General features: G+C 39.5%; 1 long non-coding RNA gene across 1 annotated transcript in view; it reads left to right on the top strand.

Annotated features, from left to right (window-relative positions):
* LOC115264920 (uncharacterized) overlaps positions 1 to 26,412 on the top strand; it is a 107,504-nt gene extending 81,092 nt beyond the window's left edge. Inside the window, exon 3 of the long non-coding RNA XR_009997617.1 lies at positions 25,727 to 26,412. This is a non-coding gene — a long non-coding RNA (uncharacterized LOC115264920). The remainder of the gene's footprint in view (positions 1 to 25,726) is intronic.
* The last annotated feature ends 1,171 nt before the right edge of the window (positions 26,413 to 27,583 follow it).

Here is a 27,583-nt window from a genome sequence, read left to right as displayed (position 1 = left end):
CTGAACCGCCCCCTCAGGAAGCGAAATATAATAAAATACCAATTTTGGTTATTTTGGGTGCACACTGTTAACGCCCTGACCACATCAGTTTGAGTGAATATGGATTTTTAAACAATTCGACATTCTGAACCGCCCCCTCAGGAAGCGAAATATAATAAAATACCAATTTTGGTTATTTTGGGTGCACACTGTTAACGCCCTGACCACATCAGTTTTAGTGAATATGGATTTTTAAACAATTCGACATTCTGAACCGCCCCCTCAGGAAGCGAAATATAATAAAATACCAATTTTGGTTATTTTGGGTGCACACTGTTAACGCCCTGACCACATCAGTTTGAGTGAATATGGATTTTTAAACAATTCGACATTCTGAACCGCCCCCTTGGGCAGTGGTGTCATCGTGGTTACTCCAAGTTACTCACTGAGTAACCAGCTCTTCAGTTCAAAAAAAAAAAAATTTTTTTTCAGGATGCAAAATATAATAAAATACCAATTTTGGTCATTTTGGGTGCACACTGTTAACGCCCTGACCACATCAGTTCGAGTGAATATGGATTTTTAAACAATTTGACATTCTGAACCGCCCCCTCGGGATGCGAAATATTATAAAATGCCAATTTTGGTTATTTTGGGTGCACACTGTTAACGCCCTGACCACATCAGTTTGAGTGAATATGGATTTTTAAACAATTCGACATTCTGAACCGCCCCCTCGGGATGCGAAATATTATAAAATGCCAATTTTGGTTATTTTGGGTGCACACTGTTAACGCCCTGACCACATCAGTTTGAGTGAATATGGATTTTTAAACAATTCGACATTCTGAACCGCCCCCTTGGGCAGTGGTGTCATCGTGGTTACTCCAAGTTACTCACTGAGTAACCAGCTCTTCAGTTCAAAAAAAAAAAAATTTTTTTTCAGGATGCAAAATATAATAAAATACCAATTTTGGTCATTTTGGGTGCACACTGTTAACGCCCTGACCACATCAGTTTGAGTGAATATGGATTTTTAAACAATTTGACATTCTGAACCGCCCCCTCGGGATGCGAAATATTATAAAATGCCAATTTTGGTTATTTTGGGTGCACACTGTTAACGCCCTGACCACATCAGTTTGAGTGAATATGGATTTTTAAACAATTTGACATTCTGAACCGCCCCCTCGGGATGCGAAATATTATAAAATGCCAATTTTGGTTATTTTGGGTGCACACTGTTAACGCCCTGACCACATCAGTTTGAGTGAATATGGATTTTTAAACAATTCGACATTCTGAACCGCCCCCTCGGGATGCGAAATATTATAAAATGCCAATTTTGGTTATTTTGGGTGCACACTGTTAACGCCCTGACCACATCAGTTTGAGTGAATATGGATTTTTAAACAATTCGACATTCTGAACCGCCCCCTTGGGCAGTGGTGTCATCGTGGTTACTCCAAGTTACTCACTGAGTAACCAGCTCTTCAGTTCAAAAAAAAAAAAAATTTTTTCAGGATGCAAAATATAATAAAATACCAATTTTGGTCATTTTGGGTGCACACTGTTAACGCCCTGACCACATCAGTTTGAGTGAATATGGATTTTTAAACAATTCGACATTCTGAACCGCCCCCTCAGGAAGCGAAATATTATAAAATGCCAATTTTGGTTATTTTGGGTGCACACTGTTAACGCCCTGACCACATCAGTTTGAGTGAATATGGATTTTTAAACAATTCGACATTCTGAACCGCCCCCTCGGGATGCGAAATATTATAAAATGCCAATTTTGGTTATTTTGGGTGCACACTGTTAACGCCCTGACCACATCAGTTTGAGTGAATATGGATTTTTAAACAATTCGACATTCTGAACCGCCCCCTCGGGATGCGAAATATTATAAAATGCCAATTTTGGTTATTTTGGGTGCACACTGTTAACGCCCTGACCACATCAGTTTGAGTGAATATGGATTTTTAAACAATTCGACATTCTGAACCGCCCCCTTGGGCAGTGGTGTCATCGTGGTTACTCCAAGTTACTCACTGAGTAACCAGCTCTTCAGTTCAAAAAAAAAAAAATTTTTTTTCAGGATGCAAAATATAATAAAATACCAATTTTGGTCATTTTGGGTGCACACTGTTAACGCCCTGACCACATCAGTTTGAGTGAATATGGATTTTTAAACAATTTGACATTCTGAACCGCCCCCTCGGGATGCGAAATATTATAAAATGCCAATTTTGGTTATTTTGGGTGCACACTGTTAACGCCCTGACCACATCAGTTTGAGTGAATATGGATTTTTAAACAATTTGACATTCTGAACCGCCCCCTCGGGATGCGAAATATTATAAAATGCCAATTTTGGTTATTTTGGGTGCACACTGTTAACGCCCTGACCACATCAGTTTGAGTGAATATGGATTTTTAAACAATTCGACATTCTGAACCGCCCCCTCGGGATGCGAAATATTATAAAATGCCAATTTTGGTTATTTTGGGTGCACACTGTTAACGCCCTGACCACATCAGTTTGAGTGAATATGGATTTTTAAACAATTCGACATTCTGAACCGCCCCCTTGGGCAGTGGTGTCATCGTGGTTACTCCAAGTTACTCACTGAGTAACCAGCTCTTCAGTTCAAAAAAAAAAAAAATTTTTTCAGGATGCAAAATATAATAAAATACCAATTTTGGTCATTTTGGGTGCACACTGTTAACGCCCTGACCACATCAGTTTGAGTGAATATGGATTTTTAAACAATTCGACATTCTGAACCGCCCCCTCAGGAAGCGAAATATTATAAAATGCCAATTTTGGTTATTTTGGGTGCACACTGTTAACGCCCTGACCACATCAGTTTGAGTGAATATGGATTTTTAAACAATTCGACATTCTGAACCGCCCCCTCGGGATGCGAAATATTATAAAATGCCAATTTTGGTTATTTTGGGTGCACACTGTTAACGCCCTGACCACATCAGTTTGAGTGAATATGGATTTTTAAACAATTCGACATTCTGAACCGCCCCCTCGGGATGCGAAATATTATAAAATGCCAATTTTGGTTATTTTGGGTGCACACTGTTAACGCCCTGACCACATCAGTTTGAGTGAATATGGATTTTTAAACAATTCGACATTCTGAACCGCCCCCTTGGGCAGTGGTGTCATCGTGGTTACTCCAAGTTACTCACTGAGTAACCAGCTCTTCAGTTCAAAAAAAAAAAAAATTTTTTCAGGATGCAAAATATAATAAAATACCAATTTTGGTCATTTTGGGTGCACACTGTTAACGCCCTGACCACATCAGTTTGAGTGAATATGGATTTTTAAACAATTTGACATTCTGAACCGCCCCCTCGGGATGCGAAATATTATAAAATGCCAATTTTGGTTATTTTGGGTGCACACTGTTAACGCCCTGACCACATCAGTTTGAGTGAATATGGATTTTTAAACAATTTGACATTCTGAACCGCCCCCTCGGGATGCGAAATATTATAAAATGCCAATTTTGGTTATTTTGGGTGCACACTGTTAACGCCCTGACCACATCAGTTTGAGTGAATATGGATTTTTAAACAATTCGACATTCTGAACCGCCCCCTTGGGCAGTGGTGTCATCGTGGTTACTCCAAGTTACTCACTGAGTAACCAGCTCTTCAGTTCAAAAAAAAAAAAAAATTTTTTCAGGATGCAAAATATAATAAAATACCAATTTTGGTCATTTTGGGTGCACACTGTTAACGCCCTGACCACATCAGTTTGAGTGAATATGGATTTTTAAACAATTCGACATTCTGAACCGCCCCCTCAGGAAGCGAAATATTATAAAATGCCAATTTTGGTTATTTTGGGTGCACACTGTTAACGCCCTGACCACATCAGTTTGAGTGAATATGGATTTTTAAACAATTCGACATTCTGAACCGCCCCCTCGGGATGCGAAATATTATAAAATGCCAATTTTGGTTATTTTGGGTGCACACTGTTAACGCCCTGACCACATCAGTTTGAGTGAATATGGATTTTTAAACAATTCGACATTCTGAACCGCCCCCTCGGGATGCGAAATATTATAAAATGCCAATTTTGGTTATTTTGGGTGCACACTGTTAACGCCCTGACCACATCAGTTTGAGTGAATATGGATTTTTAAACAATTCGACATTCTGAACCGCCCCCTCGGGATGCGAAGTATTATAAAATGCCAATTTTGGTTATTTTGGGTGCACACTGTTAACGCCCTGACCACATCAGTTTGAGTGAATATGGATTTTTAAACAATTCGACATTCTGAACCGCCCCCTTGGGCAGTGGTGTCATCGTGGTTACTCCAAGTTACTCACTGAGTAACCAGCTCTTCAGTTCAAAAAAAAAAAAAATTTTTTCAGGATGCAAAATATAATAAAATACCAATTTTGGTCATTTTGGGTGCACACTGTTAACGCCCTGACCACATCAGTTTGAGTGAATATGGATTTTTAAACAATTTGACATTCTGAACCGCCCCCTCGGGATGCGAAATATTATAAAATGCCAATTTTGGTTATTTTGGGTGCACACTGTTAACGCCCTGACCACATCAGTTTGAGTGAATATGGATTTTTAAACAATTTGACATTCTGAACCGCCCCCTCGGGATGCGAAATATTATAAAATGCCAATTTTGGTTATTTTGGGTGCACACTGTTAACGCCCTGACCACATCAGTTTGAGTGAATATGGATTTTTAAACAATTCGACATTCTGAACCGCCCCCTCGGGATGCGAAATATTATAAAATGCCAATTTTGGTTATTTTGGGTGCACACTGTTAACGCCCTGACCACATCAGTTTGAGTGAATATGGATTTTTAAACAATTCGACATTCTGAACCGCCCCCTCGGGATGCGAAATATTATAAAATGCCAATTTTGGTTATTTTGGGTGCACACTGTTAACGCCCTGACCACATCAGTTTTAGTGAATATGGATTTTTAAACAATTCGACATTCTGAACCGCCCCCTCAGGAAGCGAAATATAATAAAATACCAATTTTGGTTATTTTGGGTGCACACTGTTAACGCCCTGACCACATCAGTTTGAGTGAATATGGATTTTTAAACAATTCGACATTCTGAACCGCCCCCTCGGGATGCGAAATATTATAAAATGCCAATTTTGGTTATTTTGGGTGCACACTGTTAACGCCCTGACCACATCAGTTTTAGTGAATATGGATTTTTAAACAATTCGACATTCTGAACCGCCCCCTCAGGAAGCGAAATATAATAAAATACCAATTTTGGTTATTTTGGGTGCACACTGTTAACGCCCTGACCACATCAGTTTTAGTGAATATGGATTTTTAAACAATTTGACATTCTGAACCGCCCCCTTGGGCAGTGGTGTCATCGTGGTTACTCCAAGTTACTCACTGAGTAACCAGCTCTTCAGTTCAAAAAAAAAAAAAAATTTTTTTTCAGGATGCAAAATATAATAAAATACCAATTTTGGTTATTTTGGGTGCACACTGTTAACGCCCTGACCACATCAGTTTGAGTGAATATGGATTTTTAAACAATTCGACATTCTGAACCGCCCCCTCGGGATGCGAAATATTATAAAATGCCAATTTTGGTTATTTTGGGTGCACACTGTTAACGCCCTGACCACATCAGTTTGAGTGAATATGGATTTTTAAACAATTTGACATTCTGAACCGCCCCCTTGGGCAGTGGTGTCATCGTGGTTACTCCAAGTTACTCACTGAGTAACCAGCTCTTCAGTTCAAAAAAAAAAAAAATTTTTTTTCAGGATGCAAAATATAATAAAATACCAATTTTGGTTATTTTGGGTGCACACTGTTAACGCCCTGACCACATCAGTTTGAGTGAATATGGATTTTTAAACAATTCGACATTCTGAACCGCCCCCTCGGGATGCGAAATATTATAAAATGCCAATTTTGGTTATTTTGGGTGCACACTGTTAACGCCCTGACCACATCAGTTTGAGTGAATATGGATTTTTAAACAATTCGACATTCTGAACCGCCCCCTCGGGATGCGAAATATTATAAAATGCCAATTTTGGTTATTTTGGGTGCACACTGTTAACGCCCTGACCACATCAGTTTGAGTGAATATGGATTTTTAAACAATTCGACATTCTGAACCGCCCCCTTGGGCAGTGGTGTCATCGTGGTTACTCCAAGTTACTCACTGAGTAACCAGCTCTTCAGTTCAAAAAAAAAAAAAATTTTTTTTCAGGATGCAAAATATAATAAAATACCAATTTTGGTCATTTTGGGTGCACACTGTTAACGCCCTGACCACATCAGTTTGAGTGAATATGGATTTTTAAACAATTCGACATTCTGAACCGCCCCCTCGGGATGCGAAATATTATAAAATGCCAATTTTGGTTATTTTGGGTGCACACTGTTAACGCCCTGACCACATCAGTTTGAGTGAATATGGATTTTTAAACAATTCGACATTCTGAACCGCCCCCTTGGGCAGTGGTGTCATCGTGGTTACTCCAAGTTACTCACTGAGTAACCAGCTCTTCAGTTCAAAAAAAAAAAAATTTTTTTTCAGGATGCAAAATATAATAAAATACCAATTTTGGTCATTTTGGGTGCACACTGTTAACGCCCTGACCACATCAGTTTGAGTGAATATGGATTTTTAAACAATTCGACATTCTGAACCGCCCCCTCGGGATGCGAAATATTATAAAATGCCAATTTTGGTTATTTTGGGTGCACACTGTTAACGCCCTGACCACATCAGTTTGAGTGAATATGGATTTTTAAACAATTCGACATTCTGAACCGCCCCCTCAGGAAGCGAAATATAATAAAATACCAATTTTGGTTATTTTGGGTGCACACTGTTAACGCCCTGACCACATCAGTTTGAGTGAATATGGATTTTTAAACAATTCGACATTCTGAACCGCCCCCTCGGGATGCGAAATATTATAAAATGCCAATTTTGGTTATTTTGGGTGCACACTGTTAACGCCCTGACCACATCAGTTTTAGTGAATATGGATTTTTAAACAATTTGACATTCTGAACCGCCCCCTTGAGCAGTGGTGTCATCGTGGTTACTCCAAGTTACTCACTGAGTAACCAGCTCTTCAGTTCAAAAAAAAAAAAAATTTTTTTTCAGGATGCAAAATATAATAAAATACCAATTTTGGTTATTTTGGGTGCACACTGTTAACGCCCTGACCACATCAGTTTGAGTGAATATGGATTTTTAAACAATTCGACATTCTGAACCGCCCCCTCGGGATGCGAAATATTATAAAATGCCAATTTTGGTTATTTTGGGTGCACACTGTTAACGCCCTGACCACATCAGTTTGAGTGAATATGGATTTTTAAACAATTCGACATTCTGAACCGCCCCCTCAGGAAGCGAAATATAATAAAATACCAATTTTGGTTATTTTGGGTGCACACTGTTAACGCCCTGACCACATCAGTTTGAGTGAATATGGATTTTTAAACAATTCGACATTCTGAACCGCCCCCTCAGGAAGCGAAATATAATAAAATACCAATTTTGGTTATTTTGGGTGCACACTGTTAACGCCCTGACCACATCAGTTTGAGTGAATATGGATTTTTAAACAATTCGACATTCTGAACCGCCCCCTCGGGATGCGAAATATTATAAAATGCCAATTTTGGTTATTTTGGGTGCACACTGTTAACGCCCTGACCACATCAGTTTGAGTGAATATGGATTTTTAAACAATTCGACATTCTGAACCGCCCCCTCAGGAAGCGAAATATAATAAAATACCAATTTTGGTTATTTTGGGTGCACACTGTTAACGCCCTGACCACATCAGTTTGAGTGAATATGGATTTTTAAACAATTCGACATTCTGAACCGCCCCCTCGGGATGCGAAATATTATAAAATGCCAATTTTGGTTATTTTGGGTGCACACTGTTAACGCCCTGACCACATCAGTTTTAGTGAATATGGATTTTTAAACAATTCGACATTCTGAACCGCCCCCTCAGGAAGCGAAATATAATAAAATACCAATTTTGGTTATTTTGGGTGCACACTGTTAACGCCCTGACCACATCAGTTTGAGTGAATATGGATTTTTAAACAATTCGACATTCTGAACCGCCCCCTCGGGATGCGAAATATTATAAAATGCCAATTTTGGTTATTTTGGGTGCACACTGTTAACGCCCTGACCACATCAGTTTTAGTGAATATGGATTTTTAAACAATTTGACATTCTGAACCGCCCCCTTGAGCAGTGGTGTCATCGTGGTTACTCCAAGTTACTCACTGAGTAACCAGCTCTTCAGTTCAAAAAAAAAAAAATTTTTTTTTCAGGATGCAAAATATAATAAAATACCAATTTTGGTTATTTTGGGTGCACACTGTTAACGCCCTGACCACATCAGTTTGAGTGAATATGGATTTTTAAACAATTCGACATTCTGAACCGCCCCCTCGGGATGCGAAATATTATAAAATGCCAATTTTGGTTATTTTGGGTGCACACTGTTAACGCCCTGACCACATCAGTTTGAGTGAATATGGATTTTTAAACAATTCGACATTCTGAACCGCCCCCTCAGGAAGCGAAATATAATAAAATACCAATTTTGGTTATTTTGGGTGCACACTGTTAACGCCCTGACCACATCAGTTTGAGTGAATATGGATTTTTAAACAATTCGACATTCTGAACCGCCCCCTCAGGAAGCGAAATATAATAAAATACCAATTTTGGTTATTTTGGGTGCACACTGTTAACGCCCTGACCACATCAGTTTGAGTGAATATGGATTTTTAAACAATTCGACATTCTGAACCGCCCCCTCAGGAAGCGAAATATAATAAAATACCAATTTTGGTTATTTTGGGTGCACACTGTTAACGCCCTGACCACATCAGTTTGAGTGAATATGGATTTTTAAACAATTCGACATTCTGAACCGCCCCCTCAGGAAGCGAAATATAATAAAATACCAATTTTGGTTATTTTGGGTGCACACTGTTAACGCCCTGACCACATCAGTTTGAGTGAATATGGATTTTTAAACAATTCGACATTCTGAACCGCCCCCTCGGGATGCGAAATATTATAAAATGCCAATTTTGGTTATTTTGGGTGCACACTGTTAACGCCCTGACCACATCAGTTTGAGTGAATATGGATTTTTAAACAATTCGACATTCTGAACCGCCCCCTCGGGATGCGAAATATTATAAAATGCCAATTTTGGTTATTTTGGGTGCACACTGTTAACGCCCTGACCACATCAGTTTTAGTGAATATGGATTTTTAAACAATTTGACATTCTGAACCGCCCCCTTGGGCAGTGGTGTCATCGTGGTTACTCCAAGTTACTCACTGAGTAACCAGCTCTTCAGTTCAAAAAAAAAAAAAAAATTTTTTTTCAGGATGCAAAATATAATAAAATACCAATTTTGGTTATTTTGGGTGCACACTGTTAACGCCCTGACCACATCAGTTTGAGTGAATATGGATTTTTAAACAATTCGACATTCTGAACCGCCCCCTCGGGATGCGAAATATTATAAAATGCCAATTTTGGTTATTTTGGGTGCACACTGTTAACGCCCTGACCACATCAGTTTTAGTGAATATGGATTTTTAAACAATTTGACATTCTGAACCGCCCCCTTGGGCAGTGGTGTCATCGTGGTTACTCCAAGTTACTCACTGGGTAACCAGCTCTTCAGTTCAAAAAAAAAAAAAAAATTTTTTTTCAGGATGCAAAATATAATAAAATACCAATTTTGGTTATTTTGGGTGCACACTGTTAACGCCCTGACCACATCAGTTTGAGTGAATATGGATTTTTAAACAATTCGACATTCTGAACCGCCCCCTCGGGATGCGAAATATTATAAAATGCCAATTTTGGTTATTTTGGGTGCACACTGTTAACGCCCTGACCACATCAGTTTTAGTGAATATGGATTTTTAAACAATTTGACATTCTGAACCGCCCCCTTGGGCAGTGGTGTCATCGTGGTTACTCCAAGTTACTCACTGAGTAACCAGCTCTTCAGTTCAAAAAAAAAAAAAAATTTTTTTCAGGATGCAAAATATAATAAAATACCAATTTTGGTTATTTTGGGTGCACACTGTTAACGCCCTGACCACATCAGTTTGAGTGAATATGGATTTTTAAACAATTCGACATTCTGAACCGCCCCCTCGGGATGCGAAATATTATAAAATGCCAATTTTGGTTATTTTGGGTGCACACTGTTAACGCCCTGACCACATCAATTTGAGTGAATATGGATTTTTAAACAATTCGACATTCTGAACCGCCCCCTCGGGATGCGAAATATTATAAAATGCCAATTTTGGTTATTTTGGGTGCACACTGTTAACGCCCTGACCACATCAGTTTGAGTGAATATGGATTTTTAAACAATTCGACATTCTGAACCGCCCCCTTGGGCAGTGGTGTCATCGTGGTTACTCCAAGTTACTCACTGAGTAACCAGCTCTTCAGTTCAAAAAAAAAAAATTTTTTTTTCAGGATGCAAAATATAATAAAATACCAATTTTGGTCATTTTGGGTGCACACTGTTAACGCCCTGACCACATCAGTTTGAGTGAATATGGATTTTTAAACAATTTGACATTCTGAACCGCCCCCTCGGGATGCGAAATATTATAAAATGCCAATTTTGGTTATTTTGGGTGCACACTGTTAACGCCCTGACCACATCAGTTTGAGTGAATATGGATTTTTAAACAATTCGACATTCTGAACCGCCCCCTCGGGATGCGAAATATTATAAAATGCCAATTTTGGTTATTTTGGGTGCACACTGTTAACGCCCTGACCACATCAGTTTTAGTGAATATGGATTTTTAAACAATTTGACATTCTGAACCGCCCCCTTGGGCAGTGGTGTCATCGTGGTTACTCCAAGTTACTCACTGAGTAACCAGCTCTTCAGTTCAAAAAAAAAAAAAAATTTTTTTTCAGGATGCAAAATATAATAAAATACCAATTTTGGTTATTTTGGGTGCACACTGTTAACGCCCTGACCACATCAGTTTGAGTGAATATGGATTTTTAAACAATTCGACATTCTGAACCGCCCCCTCAGGAAGCGAAATATAATAAAATACCAATTTTGGTTATTTTGGGTGCACACTGTTAACGCCCTGACCACATCAGTTTGAGTGAATATGGATTTTTAAACAATTCGACATTCTGAACCGCCCCCTCAGGAAGCGAAATATAATAAAATACCAATTTTGGTTATTTTGGGTGCACACTGTTAACGCCCTGACCACATCAGTTTTAGTGAATATGGATTTTTAAACAATTCGACATTCTGAACCGCCCCCTCAGGAAGCGAAATATAATAAAATACCAATTTTGGTTATTTTGGGTGCACACTGTTAACGCCCTGACCACATCAGTTTGAGTGAATATGGATTTTTAAACAATTCGACATTCTGAACCGCCCCCTCGGGATGCGAAATATTATAAAATGCCAATTTTGGTTATTTTGGGTGCACACTGTTAACGCCCTGACCACATCAGTTTTAGTGAATATGGATTTTTAAACAATTCGACATTCTGAACCGCCCCCTCAGGAAGCGAAATATAATAAAATACCAATTTTGGTTATTTTGGGTGCACACTGTTAACGCCCTGACCACATCAGTTTTAGTGAATATGGATTTTTAAACAATTTGACATTCTGAACCGCCCCCTTGGGCAGTGGTGTCATCGTGGTTACTCCAAGTTACTCACTGAGTAACCAGCTCTTCAGTTCAAAAAAAAAAAAAAAAAAAATTTTCAGGATGCAAAATATAATAAAATACCAATTTTGGTTATTTTGGGTGCACACTGTTAACGCCCTGACCACATCAGTTTGAGTGAATATGGATTTTTAAACAATTCGACATTCTGAACCGCCCCCTCGGGATGCGAAATATTATAAAATGCCAATTTTGGTTATTTTGGGTGCACACTGTTAACGCCCTGACCACATCAGTTTGAGTGAATATGGATTTTTAAACAATTCGACATTCTGAACCGCCCCCTCGGGATGCGAAATATTATAAAATGCCAATTTTGGTTATTTTGGGTGCACACTGTTAACGCCCTGACCACATCAGTTTGAGTGAATATGGATTTTTAAACAATTCGACATTCTGAACCGCCCCCTCGGGATGCGAAATATTATAAAATGCCAATTTTGGTTATTTTGGGTGCACACTGTTAACGCCCTGACCACATCAGTTTTAGTGAATATGGATTTTTAAACAATTCGACATTCTGAACCGCCCCCTCAGGAAGCGAAATATAATAAAATACCAATTTTGGTTATTTTGGGTGCACACTGTTAACGCCCTGACCACATCAGTTTTAGTGAATATGGATTTTTAAACAATTTGACATTCTGAACCGCCCCCTTGGGCAGTGGTGTCATCGTGGTTACTCCAAGTTACTCACTGAGTAACCAGCTCTTCAGTTCAAAAAAAAAAAAAAAAAAAATTTTTCAGGATGCAAAATATAATAAAATACCAATTTTGGTTATTTTGGGTGCACACTGTTAACGCCCTGACCACATCAGTTTGAGTGAATATGGATTTTTAAACAATTCGACATTCTGAACCGCCCCCTCGGGATGCGAAATATTATAAAATGCCAATTTTGGTTATTTTGGGTGCACACTGTTAACGCCCTGACCACATCAGTTTGAGTGAATATGGATTTTTAAACAATTCGACATTCTGAACCGCCCCCTCGGGATGCGAAATATTATAAAATGCCAATTTTGGTTATTTTGGGTGCACACTGTTAACGCCCTGACCACATCAGTTTGAGTGAATATGGATTTTTAAACAATTCGACATTCTGAACCGCCCCCTCGGGATGCGAAATATTATAAAATGCCAATTTTGGTTATTTTGGGTGCACACTGTTAACGCCCTGACCACATCAGTTTGAGTGAATATGGATTTTTAAACAATTCGACATTCTGAACCGCCCCCTCGGGATGCGAAATATTATAAAATGCCAATTTTGGTTATTTTGGGTGCACACTGTTAACGCCCTGACCACATCAGTTTTAGTGAATATGGATTTTTAAACAATTCGACATTCTGAACCGCCCCCTCAGGAAGCGAAATATAATAAAATACCAATTTTGGTTATTTTGGGTGCACACTGTTAACGCCCTGACCACATCAGTTTTAGTGAATATGGATTTTTAAACAATTTGACATTCTGAACCGCCCCCTTGGGCAGTGGTGTCATCGTGGTTACTCCAAGTTACTCACTGAGTAACCAGCTCTTCAGTTCAAAAAAAAAAAAAATTTTTTTTCAGGATGCAAAATATAATAAAATACCAATTTTGGTTATTTTGGGTGCACACTGTTAACGCCCTGACCACATCAGTTTGAGTGAATATGGATTTTTAAACAATTCGACATTCTGAACCGCCCCCTCGGGATGCGAAATATTATAAAATGCCAATTTTGGTTATTTTGGGTGCACACTGTTAACGCCCTGACCACATCAGTTTGAGTGAATATGGATTTTTAAACAATTCGACATTCTGAACCGCCCCCTCGGGATGCGAAATATTATAAAATGCCAATTTTGGTTATTTTGGGTGCACACTGTTAACGCCCTGACCACATCAGTTTGAGTGAATATGGATTTTTAAACAATTCGACATTCTGAACCGCCCCCTCGGGATGCGAAATATTATAAAATGCCAATTTTGGTTATTTTGGGTGCACACTGTTAACGCCCTGACCACATCAGTTTGAGTGAATATGGATTTTTAAACAATTCGACATTCTGAACCGCCCCCTCGGGATGCGAAATATTATAAAATGCCAATTTTGGTTATTTTGGGTGCACACTGTTAACGCCCTGACCACATCAGTTTTAGTGAATATGGATTTTTAAACAATTCGACATTCTGAACCGCCCCCTCAGGAAGCGAAATATAATAAAATACCAATTTTGGTTATTTTGGGTGCACACTGTTAACGCCCTGACCACATTAGTTTGAGTGAATATGGATTTTTAAACAATTCGACATTCTGAACCGCCCCCTCGGGATGCGAAATATTATAAAATGCCAATTTTGGTTATTTTGGGTGCACACTGTTAACGCCCTGACCACATCAGTTTTAGTGAATATGGATTTTTAAACAATTCGACATTCTGAACCGCCCCCTCAGGAAGCGAAATATAATAAAATACCAATTTTGGTTATTTTGGGTGCACACTGTTAACGCCCTGACCACATTAGTTTGAGTGAATATGGATTTTTAAACAATTCGACATTCTGAACCGCCCCCTCGGGATGCGAAATATTATAAAATGCCAATTTTGGTTATTTTGGGTGCACACTGTTAACGCCCTGACCACATCAGTTTGAGTGAATATGGATTTTTAAACAATTCGACATTCTGAACCGCCCCCTCGGGATGCGAAATATTATAAAATGCCAATTTTGGTTATTTTGGGTGCACACTGTTAACGCCCTGACCACATCAGTTTTAGTGAATATGGATTTTTAAACAATTCGACATTCTGAACCGCCCCCTCAGGAAGCGAAATATAATAAAATACCAATTTTGGTTATTTTGGGTGCACACTGTTAACGCCCTGACCACATTAGTTTGAGTGAATATGGATTTTTAAACAATTCGACATTCTGAACCGCCCCCTCGGGATGCGAAATATTATAAAATGCCAATTTTGGTTATTTTGGGTGCACACTGTTAACGCCCTGACCACATCAGTTTTAGTGAATATGGATTTTTAAACAATTCGACATTCTGAACCGCCCCCTCAGGAAGCGAAATATAATAAAATACCAATTTTGGTTATTTTGGGTGCACACTGTTAACGCCCTGACCACATCAGTTTTAGTGAATATGGATTTTTAAACAATTTGACATTCTGAACCGCCCCCTTGGGCAGTGGTGTCATCGTGGTTACTCCAAGTTACTCACTGGGTAACCAGCTCTTCAGTTCAAAAAAAAAAAAAAATTTTTTTTCAGGATGCAAAATATAATAAAATACCAATTTTGGTTATTTTGGGTGCACACTGTTAACGCCCTGACCACATCAGTTTGAGTGAATATGGATTTTTAAACAATTCGACATTCTGAACCGCCCCCTCGGGATGCGAAATATTATAAAATGCCAATTTTGGTTATTTTGGGTGCACACTGTTAACGCCCTGACCACATCAGTTTTAGTGAATATGGATTTTTAAACAATTTGACATTCTGAACCGCCCCCTTGGGCAGTGGTGTCATCGTGGTTACTCCAAGTTACTCACTGAGTAACCAGCTCTTCAGTTCAAAAAAAAAAAAAATTTTTTTCAGGATGCAAAATATAATAAAATACCAATTTTGGTTATTTTGGGTGCACACTGTTAACGCCCTGACCACATTAGTTTGAGTGAATATGGATTTTTAAACAATTCGACATTCTGAACCGCCCCCTCGGGATGCGAAATATTATAAAATGCCAATTTTGGTTATTTTGGGTGCACACTGTTAACGCCCTGACCACATCAGTTTGAGTGAATATGGATTTTTAAACAATTCGACATTCTGAACCGCCCCCTCGGGATGCGAAATATTATAAAATGCCAATTTTGGTTATTTTGGGTGCACACTGTTAACGCCCTGACCACATCAGTTTGAGTGAATATGGATTTTTAAACAATTCGACATTCTGAACCGCCCCCTCGGGATGCGAAATATTATAAAATGCCAATTTTGGTTATTTTGGGTGCACACTGTTAACGCCCTGACCACATCAATTTGAGTGAATATGGATTTTTAAACAATTCGACATTCTGAACCGCCCCCTCGGGATGCGAAATATTATAAAATGCCAATTTTGGTTATTTTGGGTGCACACTGTTAACGCCCTGACCACATCAGTTTTAGTGAATATGGATTTTTAAACAATTTGACATTCTGAACCGCCCCCTTGGGCAGTGGTGTCATCGTGGTTACTCCAAGTTACTCACTGAGTAACCAGCTCTTCAGTTCAAAAAAAAAAAAAAATTTTTTTTCAGGATGCAAAATATAATAAAATACCAATTTTGGTTATTTTGGGTGCACACTGTTAACGCCCTGACCACATCAGTTTGAGTGAATATGGATTTTTAAACAATTCGACATTCTGAACCGCCCCCTCAGGAAGCGAAATATAATAAAATACCAATTTTGGTTATTTTGGGTGCACACTGTTAACGCCCTGACCACATCAGTTTGAGTGAATATGGATTTTTAAACAATTCGACATTCTGAACCGCCCCCTCAGGAAGCGAAATATAATAAAATACCAATTTTGGTTATTTTGGGTGCACACTGTTAACGCCCTGACCACATCAGTTTTAGTGAATATGGATTTTTAAACAATTCGACATTCTGAACCGCCCCCTCAGGAAGCGAAATATAATAAAATACCAATTTTGGTTATTTTGGGTGCACACTGTTAACGCCCTGACCACATCAGTTTGAGTGAATATGGATTTTTAAACAATTCGACATTCTGAACCGCCCCCTCGGGATGCGAAATATTATAAAATGCCAATTTTGGTTATTTTGGGTGCACACTGTTAACGCCCTGACCACATCAGTTTTAGTGAATATGGATTTTTAAACAATTCGACATTCTGAACCGCCCCCTCAGGAAGCGAAATATAATAAAATACCAATTTTGGTTATTTTGGGTGCACACTGTTAACGCCCTGACCACATCAGTTTTAGTGAATATGGATTTTTAAACAATTTGACATTCTGAACCGCCCCCTTGGGCAGTGGTGTCATCGTGGTTACTCCAAGTTACTCACTGAGTAACCAGCTCTTCAGTTCAAAAAAAAAAAAAAAAAAATTTTTCAGGATGCAAAATATAATAAAATACCAATTTTGGTTATTTTGGGTGCACACTGTTAACGCCCTGACCACATCAGTTTGAGTGAATATGGATTTTTAAACAATTCGACATTCTGAACCGCCCCCTCGGGATGCGAAATATTATAAAATGCCAATTTTGGTTATTTTGGGTGCACACTGTTAACGCCCTGACCACATCAGTTTGAGTGAATATGGATTTTTAAACAATTCGACATTCTGAACCGCCCCCTCGGGATGCGAAATATTATAAAATGCCAATTTTGGTTATTTTGGGTGCACACTGTTAACGCCCTGACCACATCAGTTTGAGTGAATATGGATTTTTAAACAATTCGACATTCTGAACCGCCCCCTCGGGATGCGAAATATTATAAAATGCCAATTTTGGTTATTTTGGGTGCACACTGTTAACGCCCTGACCACATCAGTTTTAGTGAATATGGATTTTTAAACAATTCGACATTCTGAACCGCCCCCTCAGGAAGCGAAATATAATAAAATACCAATTTTGGTTATTTTGGGTGCACACTGTTAACGCCCTGACCACATCAGTTTTAGTGAATATGGATTTTTAAACAATTTGACATTCTGAACCGCCCCCTTGGGCAGTGGTGTCATCGTGGTTACTCCAAGTTACTCACTGAGTAACCAGCTCTTCAGTTCAAAAAAAAAAAAAAAAAATTTTTCAGGATGCAAAATATAATAAAATACCAATTTTGGTTATTTTGGGTGCACACTGTTAACGCCCTGACCACATCAGTTTGAGTGAATATGGATTTTTAAACAATTCGACATTCTGAACCGCCCCCTCGGGATGCGAAATATTATAAAATGCCAATTTTGGTTATTTTGGGTGCACACTGTTAACGCCCTGACCACATCAGTTTGAGTGAATATGGATTTTTAAACAATTCGACATTCTGAACCGCCCCCTCGGGATGCGAAATATTATAAAATGCCAATTTTGGTTATTTTGGGTGCACACTGTTAACGCCCTGACCACATCAGTTTGAGTGAATATGGATTTTTAAACAATTCGACATTCTGAACCGCCCCCTCGGGATGCGAAATATTATAAAATGCCAATTTTGGTTATTTTGGGTGCACACTGTTAACGCCCTGACCACATCAGTTTGAGTGAATATGGATTTTTAAACAATTCGACATTCTGAACCGCCCCCTCGGGATGCGAAATATTATAAAATGCCAATTTTGGTTATTTTGGGTGCACACTGTTAACGCCCTGACCACATCAGTTTTAGTGAATATGGATTTTTAAACAATTCGACATTCTGAACCGCCCCCTCAGGAAGCGAAATATAATAAAATACCAATTTTGGTTATTTTGGGTGCACACTGTTAACGCCCTGACCACATCAGTTTTAGTGAATATGGATTTTTAAACAATTTGACATTCTGAACCGCCCCCTTGGGCAGTGGTGTCATCGTGGTTACTCCAAGTTACTCACTGAGTAACCAGCTCTTCAGTTCAAAAAAAAAAAAAATTTTTTTTCAGGATGCAAAATATAATAAAATACCAATTTTGGTTATTTTGGGTGCACACTGTTAACGCCCTGACCACATCAGTTTGAGTGAATATGGATTTTTAAACAATTCGACATTCTGAACCGCCCCCTCGGGATGCGAAATATTATAAAATGCCAATTTTGGTTATTTTGGGTGCACACTGTTAACGCCCTGACCACATCAGTTTGAGTGAATATGGATTTTTAAACAATTCGACATTCTGAACCGCCCCCTCGGGATGCGAAATATTATAAAATGCCAATTTTGGTTATTTTGGGTGCACACTGTTAACGCCCTGACCACATCAGTTTTAGTGAATATGGATTTTTAAACAATTCGACATTCTGAACCGCCCCCTCAGGAAGCGAAATATAATAAAATACCAATTTTGGTTATTTTGGGTGCACACTGTTAACGCCCTGACCACATTAGTTTGAGTGAATATGGATTTTTAAACAATTCGACATTCTGAACCGCCCCCTCGGGATGCGAAATATTATAAAATGCCAATTTTGGTTATTTTGGGTGCACACTGTTAACGCCCTGACCACATCAGTTTTAGTGAATATGGATTTTTAAACAATTCGACATTCTGAACCGCCCCCTCAGGAAGCGAAATATAATAAAATACCAATTTTGGTTATTTTGGGTGCACACTGTTAACGCCCTGACCACATTAGTTTGAGTGAATATGGATTTTTAAACAATTCGACATTCTGAACCGCCCCCTCGGGATGCGAAATATTATAAAATGCCAATTTTGGTTATTTTGGGTGCACACTGTTAACGCCCTGACCACATCAGTTTGAGTGAATATGGATTTTTAAACAATTCGACATTCTGAACCGCCCCCTCGGGATGCGAAATATTATAAAATGCCAATTTTGGTTATTTTGGGTGCACACTGTTAACGCCCTGACCACATCAGTTTTAGTGAATATGGATTTTTAAACAATTCGACATTCTGAACCGCCCCCTCAGGAAGCGAAATATAATAAAATACCAATTTTGGTTATTTTGGGTGCACACTGTTAACGCCCTGACCACATTAGTTTGAGTGAATATGGATTTTTAAACAATTCGACATTCTGAACCGCCCCCTCGGGATGCGAAATATTATAAAATGCCAATTTTGGTTATTTTGGGTGCACACTGTTAACGCCCTGACCACATCAGTTTTAGTGAATATGGATTTTTAAACAATTCGACATTCTGAACCGCCCCCTCAGGAAGCGAAATATAATAAAATACCAATTTTGGTTATTTTGGGTGCACACTGTTAACGCCCTGACCACATCAGTTTTAGTGAATATGGATTTTTAAACAATTTGACATTCTGAACCGCCCCCTTGGGCAGTGGTGTCATCGTGGTTACTCCAAGTTACTCACTGGGTAACCAGCTCTTCAGTTCAAAAAAAAAAAAAAATTTTTTTTCAGGATGCAAAATATAATAAAATACCAATTTTGGTTATTTTGGGTGCACACTGTTAACGCCCTGACCACATCAGTTTGAGTGAATATGGATTTTTAAACAATTCGACATTCTGAACCGCCCCCTCGGGATGCGAAATATTATAAAATGCCAATTTTGGTTATTTTGGGTGCACACTGTTAACGCCCTGACCACATCAGTTTTAGTGAATATGGATTTTTAAACAATTTGACATTCTGAACCGCCCCCTTGGGCAGTGGTGTCATCGTGGTTACTCCAAGTTACTCACTGAGTAACCAGCTCTTCAGTTCAAAAAAAAAAAAAATTTTTTTCAGGATGCAAAATATAATAAAATACCAATTTTGGTTATTTTGGGTGCACACTGTTAACGCCCTGACCACATCAGTTTGAGTGAATATGGATTTTTAAACAATTCGACATTCTGAACCGCCCCCTCGGGATGCGAAATATTATAAAATGCCAATTTTGGTTATTTTGGGTGCACACTGTTAACGCCCTGACCACATCAGTTTTAGTGAATATGGATTTTTAAACAATTTGACATTCTGAACCGCCCCCTTGGGCAGTGGTGTCATCGTGGTTACTCCAAGTTACTCACTGGGTAACCAGCTCTTCAGTTCAAAAAAAAAAAAAATTTTTTTTCAGGATGCAAAATATAATAAAATACCAATTTTGGTTATTTTGGGTGCACACTGTTAACGCCCTGACCACATCAGTTTGAGTGAATATGGATTTTTAAACAATTCGACATTCTGAACCGCCCCCTCGGGATGCGAAATATTATAAAATGCCAATTTTGGTTATTTTGGGTGCACACTGTTAACGCCCTGACCACATCAGTTTTAGTGAATATGGATTTTTAAACAATTTGACATTCTGAACCGCCCCCTTGGGCAGTGGTGTCATCGTGGTTACTCCAAGTTACTCACTGAGTAACCAGCTCTTCAGTTCAAAAAAAAAAAAAAATTTTTTTCAGGATGCAAAATATAATAAAATACCAATTTTGGTTATTTTGGGTGCACACTGTTAACGCCCTGACCACATTAGTTTGAGTGAATATGGATTTTTAAACAATTCGACATTCTGAACCGCCCCCTCGGGATGCGAAATATTATAAAATGCCAATTTTGGTTATTTTGGGTGCACACTGTTAACGCCCTGACCACATCAGTTTGAGTGAATATGGATTTTTAAACAATTCGACATTCTGAACCGCCCCCTCGGGATGCGAAATATTATAAAATGCCAATTTTGGTTATTTTGGGTGCACACTGTTAACGCCCTGACCACATCAGTTTGAGTGAATATGGATTTTTAAACAATTCGACATTCTGAACCGCCCCCTCGGGATGCGAAATATTATAAAATGCCAATTTTGGTTATTTTGGGTGCACACTGTTAACGCCCTGACCACATCAATTTGAGTGAATATGGATTTTTAAACAATTCGACATTCTGAACCGCCCCCTCGGGATGCGAAATATTATAAAATGCCAATTTTGGTTATTTTGGGTGCACACTGTTAACGCCCTGACCACATCAGTTTTAGTGAATATGGATTTTTAAACAATTTGACATTCTGAACCGCCCCCTTGGGCAGTGGTGTCATCGTGGTTACTCCAAGTTACTCACTGAGTAACCAGCTCTTCAGTTCAAAAAAAAAAAAAAATTTTTTTTCAGGATGCAAAATATAATAAAATACCAATTTTGGTTATTTTGGGTGCACACTGTTAACGCCCTGACCACATCAGTTTGAGTGAATATGGATTTTTAAACAATTCGACATTCTGAACCGCCCCCTCAGGAAGCGAAATATAATAAAATACCAATTTTGGTTATTTTGGGTGCACACTGTTAACGCCCTGACCACATCAGTTTGAGTGAATATGGATTTTTAAACAATTCGACATTCTGAACCGCCCCCTCAGGAAGCGAAATATAATAAAATACCAATTTTGGTTATTTTGGGTGCACACTGTTAACGCCCTGACCACATCAGTTTTAGTGAATATGGATTTTTAAACAATTCGACATTCTGAACCGCCCCCTCAGGAAGCGAAATATAATAAAATACCAATTTTGGTTATTTTGGGTGCACACTGTTAACGCCCTGACCACATCAGTTTGAGTGAATATGGATTTTTAAACAATTCGACATTCTGAACCGCCCCCTCGGGATGCGAAATATTATAAAATGCCAATTTTGGTTATTTTGGGTGCACACTGTTAACGCCCTGACCACATCAGTTTTAGTGAATATGGATTTTTAAACAATTCGACATTCTGAACCGCCCCCTCAGGAAGCGAAATATAATAAAATACCAATTTTGGTTATTTTGGGTGCACACTGTTAACGCCCTGACCACATCAGTTTTAGTGAATATGGATTTTTAAACAATTTGACATTCTGAACCGCCCCCTTGGGCAGTGGTGTCATCGTGGTTACTCCAAGTTACTCACTGAGTAACCAGCTCTTCAGTTCAAAAAAAAAAAAAAAAAAAAAATTTTTCAGGATGCAAAATATAATAAAATACCAATTTTGGTTATTTTGGGTGCACACTGTTAACGCCCTGACCACATCAGTTTGAGTGAATATGGATTTTTAAACAATTCGACATTCTGAACCGCCCCCTCGGGATGCGAAATATTATAAAATGCCAATTTTGGTTATTTTGGGTGCACACTGTTAACGCCCTGACCACATCAGTTTGAGTGAATATGGATTTTTAAACAATTCGACATTCTGAACCGCCCCCTCGGGATGCGAAATATTATAAAATGCCAATTTTGGTTATTTTGGGTGCACACTGTTAACGCCCTGACCACATCAGTTTGAGTGAATATGGATTTTTAAACAATTCGACATTCTGAACCGCCCCCTCGGGATGCGAAATATTATAAAATGCCAATTTTGGTTATTTTGGGTGCACACTGTTAACGCCCTGACCACATCAGTTTTAGTGAATATGGATTTTTAAACAATTCGACATTCTGAACCGCCCCCTCAGGAAGCGAAATATAATAAAATACCAATTTTGGTTATTTTGGGTGCACACTGTTAACGCCCTGACCACATCAGTTTGAGTGAATATGGATTTTTAAACAATTCGACATTCTGAACCGCCCCCTCGGGATGCGAAATATTATAAAATGCCAATTTTGGTTATTTTGGGTGCACACTGTTAACGCCCTGACCACATCAGTTTTAGTGAATATGGATTTTTAAACAATTTGACATTTTGAACCGCCCCCTTGGGCAGTGGTGTCATCGTGGTTACTCCAAGTTACTCACTGAGTAACCAGCTCTTCAGTTCAAAAAAAAAAAAAATTTTTTTTCAGGATGCAAAATATAATAAAATACCAATTTTGGTTATTTTGGGTGCACACTGTTAACGCCCTGACCACATCAGTTTGAGTGAATATGGATTTTTAAACAATTCGACATTCTGAACCGCCCCCTCGGGATGCGAAATATTATAAAATGCCAATTTTGGTTATTTTGGGTGCACACTGTTAACGCCCTGACCACATCAGTTTGAGTGAATATGGATTTTTAAACAATTCGACATTCTGAACCGCCCCCTCGGGATGCGAAATATTATAAAATGCCAATTTTGGTTATTTTGGGTGCACACTGTTAACGCCCTGACCACATCAGTTTGAGTGAATATGGATTTTTAAACAATTCGACATTCTGAACCGCCCCCTCGGGATGCGAAATATTATAAAATGCCAATTTTGGTTATTTTGGGTGCACACTGTTAACGCCCTGACCACATCAGTTTGAGTGAATATGGATTTTTAAACAATTCGACATTCTGAACCGCCCCCTCAGGAAGCGAAATATAATAAAATACCAATTTTGGTTATTTTGGGTGCACACTGTTAACGCCCTGACCACATCAGTTTGAGTGAATATGGATTTTTAAACAATTCGACATTCTGAACCGCCCCCTCGGGATGCGAAATATTATAAAATGCCAATTTTGGTTATTTTGGGTGCACACTGTTAACGCCCTGACCACATCAGTTTTAGTGAATATGGATTTTTAAACAATTTGACATTCTGAACCGCCCCCTTCTATCCCAGATCATCTTCCGTCGTCTGTCACCTAAAATGAATGAGTTCGTGGGAAGTTATCAAGCCGGCTTCATCGACGGCCGGTCGACAACGGATCAGATCTTTACCATACTTCAAATCCTCCAGAAATGCCGTGAATACCAGGTCCCAACGCATCACCTGTTCATCGACTTCAAAGCGGCATACGACAGTATCGACCGCGCAGAGCTATGGAGAATCATGGACGAAAACGGCTTACCTGGGAAGCTGACTAGACTGATTAAAGCAACGATGGACGGTGTGCAAAACTAGGTAAGGGTTTCGGGTGAACTATCGAGTTCATTCGAATCTCGCCGGGGACTGAGACAAGGTGATGGACTCTCATGCCTACTCTTCAACATCGCTCTGAAAGGTGTGATGCGACAAGTTGGGCTCAACAGCCGGGGAATGATTTTCTCAAAATCTGGTCAATTTGTGTGCTTTACGAATGACATGGACATTATTGCCAGAACATTTGGAACGGTGGCAGAACTGTACCCCCACCTGAAACGCGAAGCAGCAAAGGTCGGACTGGTGATGAATGCCTCAAAAACAAAGTACATGCTGGTAGGCGGAACCGAACACGACCGGATTCGTCTGGGTAGCAATGTTACGATAGATGGGGATACTTTCGAGGTGGTGGAGGAATTCGTCTACCTCGGATTCTTACTGACGGCTGACAACAACGTGAGCCATGAAATTCGGAGGCGCATCATCAGCGGAAGTCGGGCCTACTACGGGCTCCAGAAGCAGCTGCAGTCGAAAAAGATTCACCCACGCACCAAATGCACCATGTACAAAACGCTAATAAGACCGGTGGTCCTCTACGGGCACGAGACATGGACCATGCTCGAAGAGGACCTACAAGCACTCGGAGTTTTCGAGCGACGCGTGCTAAGGACGATCTTCGGCGGTGTGCAGGAGAACGGTGTGGGGCGGAGAAGGATGAAGCACGAGCTCGCTGCACTTTACGGCGAACCCAGCATCCAGAAGGTGGCCAAAGCCGGAAGGATACGGTGGGCAGGGCATGTTGCAAGAATGCCTGACAACAACCCTGCAAAGCTGGTGTTTGCAACTGATCCGGTTGGCACAAGAAGGCGTGGAGCGCAGAGAGCACGATGGGCGGACCAGGTGGATCGTGACCTGGCGAACATTGGGCGCGACCGAGGATGGAGAGCAGCAGCCACAAACCGAGTATTGTGGCGTACTTTTGTTGATTATGTCTTGTCTTAAATGTGATGTTGAACAAATAAATGTTTGTATGTATGTACGGTGGTATTTTCGGGGTTTTCTGAGGGTCTCAGGTGGAGTCCGAGGTGGTTTTAGGAATACTTTGGAAGCATTTCAGATAGTTGAAATCTTCATACTTCCATTGAAACTTCTTTACACAACAAGATGGCAAGTTACGTAGCGGGCAAGATAAGATGACCAGGGAGTACTTGATCTGGTACGCATCGGACATCATCGATAATTGATTATTTGTTATCTTAAATGCGATGTAGGGAAAATAAACGTACTAACCGAGAACTCATTCAGTCGAATCCGTGTCAAGATGAGCGTTACTTTTTTGAACATCAAAGAAAGGCTATAAATAGCAAAAAAAGTTTTTCATTAATATTATGCATGACAGTCGTATCATGTTGCTCCCTAGCGGCTTCTTTCATTCGTTGAAGTTTATTTATTTTTTTTTATTAATTACAGATGCCGAAAGGATGATCACCGGCTCGTAAATCAGCGACGAAATCACACAGGTAACCGTTGAACGATACGACAGATGACGCTATTAAAAGACTGTAAATCTAGTTTTACGTGGTGCTTCAATCGTAAATGGAAGCTAAAGTTTTTTTTTCTTGAATTTCTAATCCTCATCTTCGCTGGTGGCATCATCTGTAGAGATGGAAAAGGAAAAGTTGAAAGTGTTGATATGCAGAGATGCAAATTATTTTGAATAATATTCGTTAAATAGAATCGTGATGGTGAACGTTCATGACAAAGATGCATTTGTCAGTTCAACTGAATGGTCTTACTAAATACTTGCTGATAGTCTACCGTTACTTGGTGGTAAAAATACCTACCACGGAAACAGTCTGACCACATCTAGTCGATGTCAAATACGTCGAATACAAACCCTGAAGACAGCTATCAGATACAAAGTATCAATTCTGCACACATAACCTGTTCTCAGGTCGTCATTCTGATGTGAGTTCAACCGGCATCCAGCCTCTCACCAGGAATCTTGATTTCATCGGCACGGCACTGAATCGGATGATGACCACCGCGTGCGATTGAACTCGGCAATCATCATTTAATTTCCATGAAATTTCGATTCTGGTGATAATTTATAGCGATTAACGTTTTGGAAGTAATTTGTGAGTCCCAACCCAAAACAAATCTGATCTCTCTGACTTGTGCCGCCACGTATGAAGGTGATCTGGATCAGAGTGTTTTTGTCGTACAGAACACTTATGGTTTTATTGTTGGTGAAACAAAGAATGCTGAATATGCCTACTTCGAAGGCTGGAAAGAAGAGCAGTGCATGTACAGTACGAGAAGATACTTTCCAAATAATGTTTTTTTCCTTCTAAACTATAGAGGAAAAATCTGCTCAACAGACACCCGAACAAGAAGGTCTGGTTAGTGTGGGGTTATGGCCGCCCCCTACAACAAAAGTAAAAGCCAGGACTACTTCCCTTGACCCACTAAACACATTCCTATGGTCGCCAACCCTTTGTCTTTCCGGAACCACCAAGAAGGCATTGCTTCAGAGAGGGGCTAGTGCATATTGCACCCTCAAGGTTAGATGCGTAGCCTGCAGCAACGAACATCGATGCTCGCTTTGGAGAGTCCATCATGATATCATGCTGGAGCTTAGCCAGTTTCCCGAGTGGCCATCACCACTCCCTTTTTTCTCGGAAAGCGGGCAGGGTCAACCCCACGCCCGGGCACGCCCGCTCCCAACTGTTTTGCAGATATCAGGAACAGATGCCTACGTACAACCAGATCTGACCTGCTGAAGGCAATGGTATCCCTCCCCTAAGGTTCTATCAGCTGCACCAGAAGGTTGCTGATAGTAGGGTCTCCTCCTGCCCCGGCCAAATATTGTTCAAAAAAAAAGTTAATTTGCAATCCTGTGGCTGTACAGTGTACAAAGAGTCTATATAGCTTAGGCGGGAACTACAATTCAACAAAAGTTCTGAAATTCTGTTTCGTTTAGCATGATCTTTGCATTGCTCTATCTTCTCGCATTCTTCTGTTTTAAACTTTTATCTTCTTCACTTTATTCATCGCCCGTTTGTTTCTCATCACTTTTGTTTCAGTTATTTGTAATTGGCTACTGTTTTTGTTTTCATCACTTCAACTGTTTGTTCGTTTTATTGTATTGTCATTCACTTTTCCATTTTTCTAACACGTTTTTCATTCTTCTGGCCTGTTATCCTTGTTTTAATAACACGGACACGTTTAAGGGTTCCTGTGAGGTATTCGCTTTTTGAAGGAAGCACTACACTAGACAACGGACTAGCATGCAATGCCAAGTGGCACAACCGAAAACATATCCTG

Source organism: Aedes albopictus, chromosome 2 (genome assembly GCF_035046485.1).
Source record: "Aedes albopictus strain Foshan chromosome 2, AalbF5, whole genome shotgun sequence".
NCBI lineage: Eukaryota > Metazoa > Arthropoda > Insecta > Diptera > Culicidae > Aedes > Aedes albopictus.
This window is presented reverse-complemented; position numbering and strand designations above follow the sequence as displayed.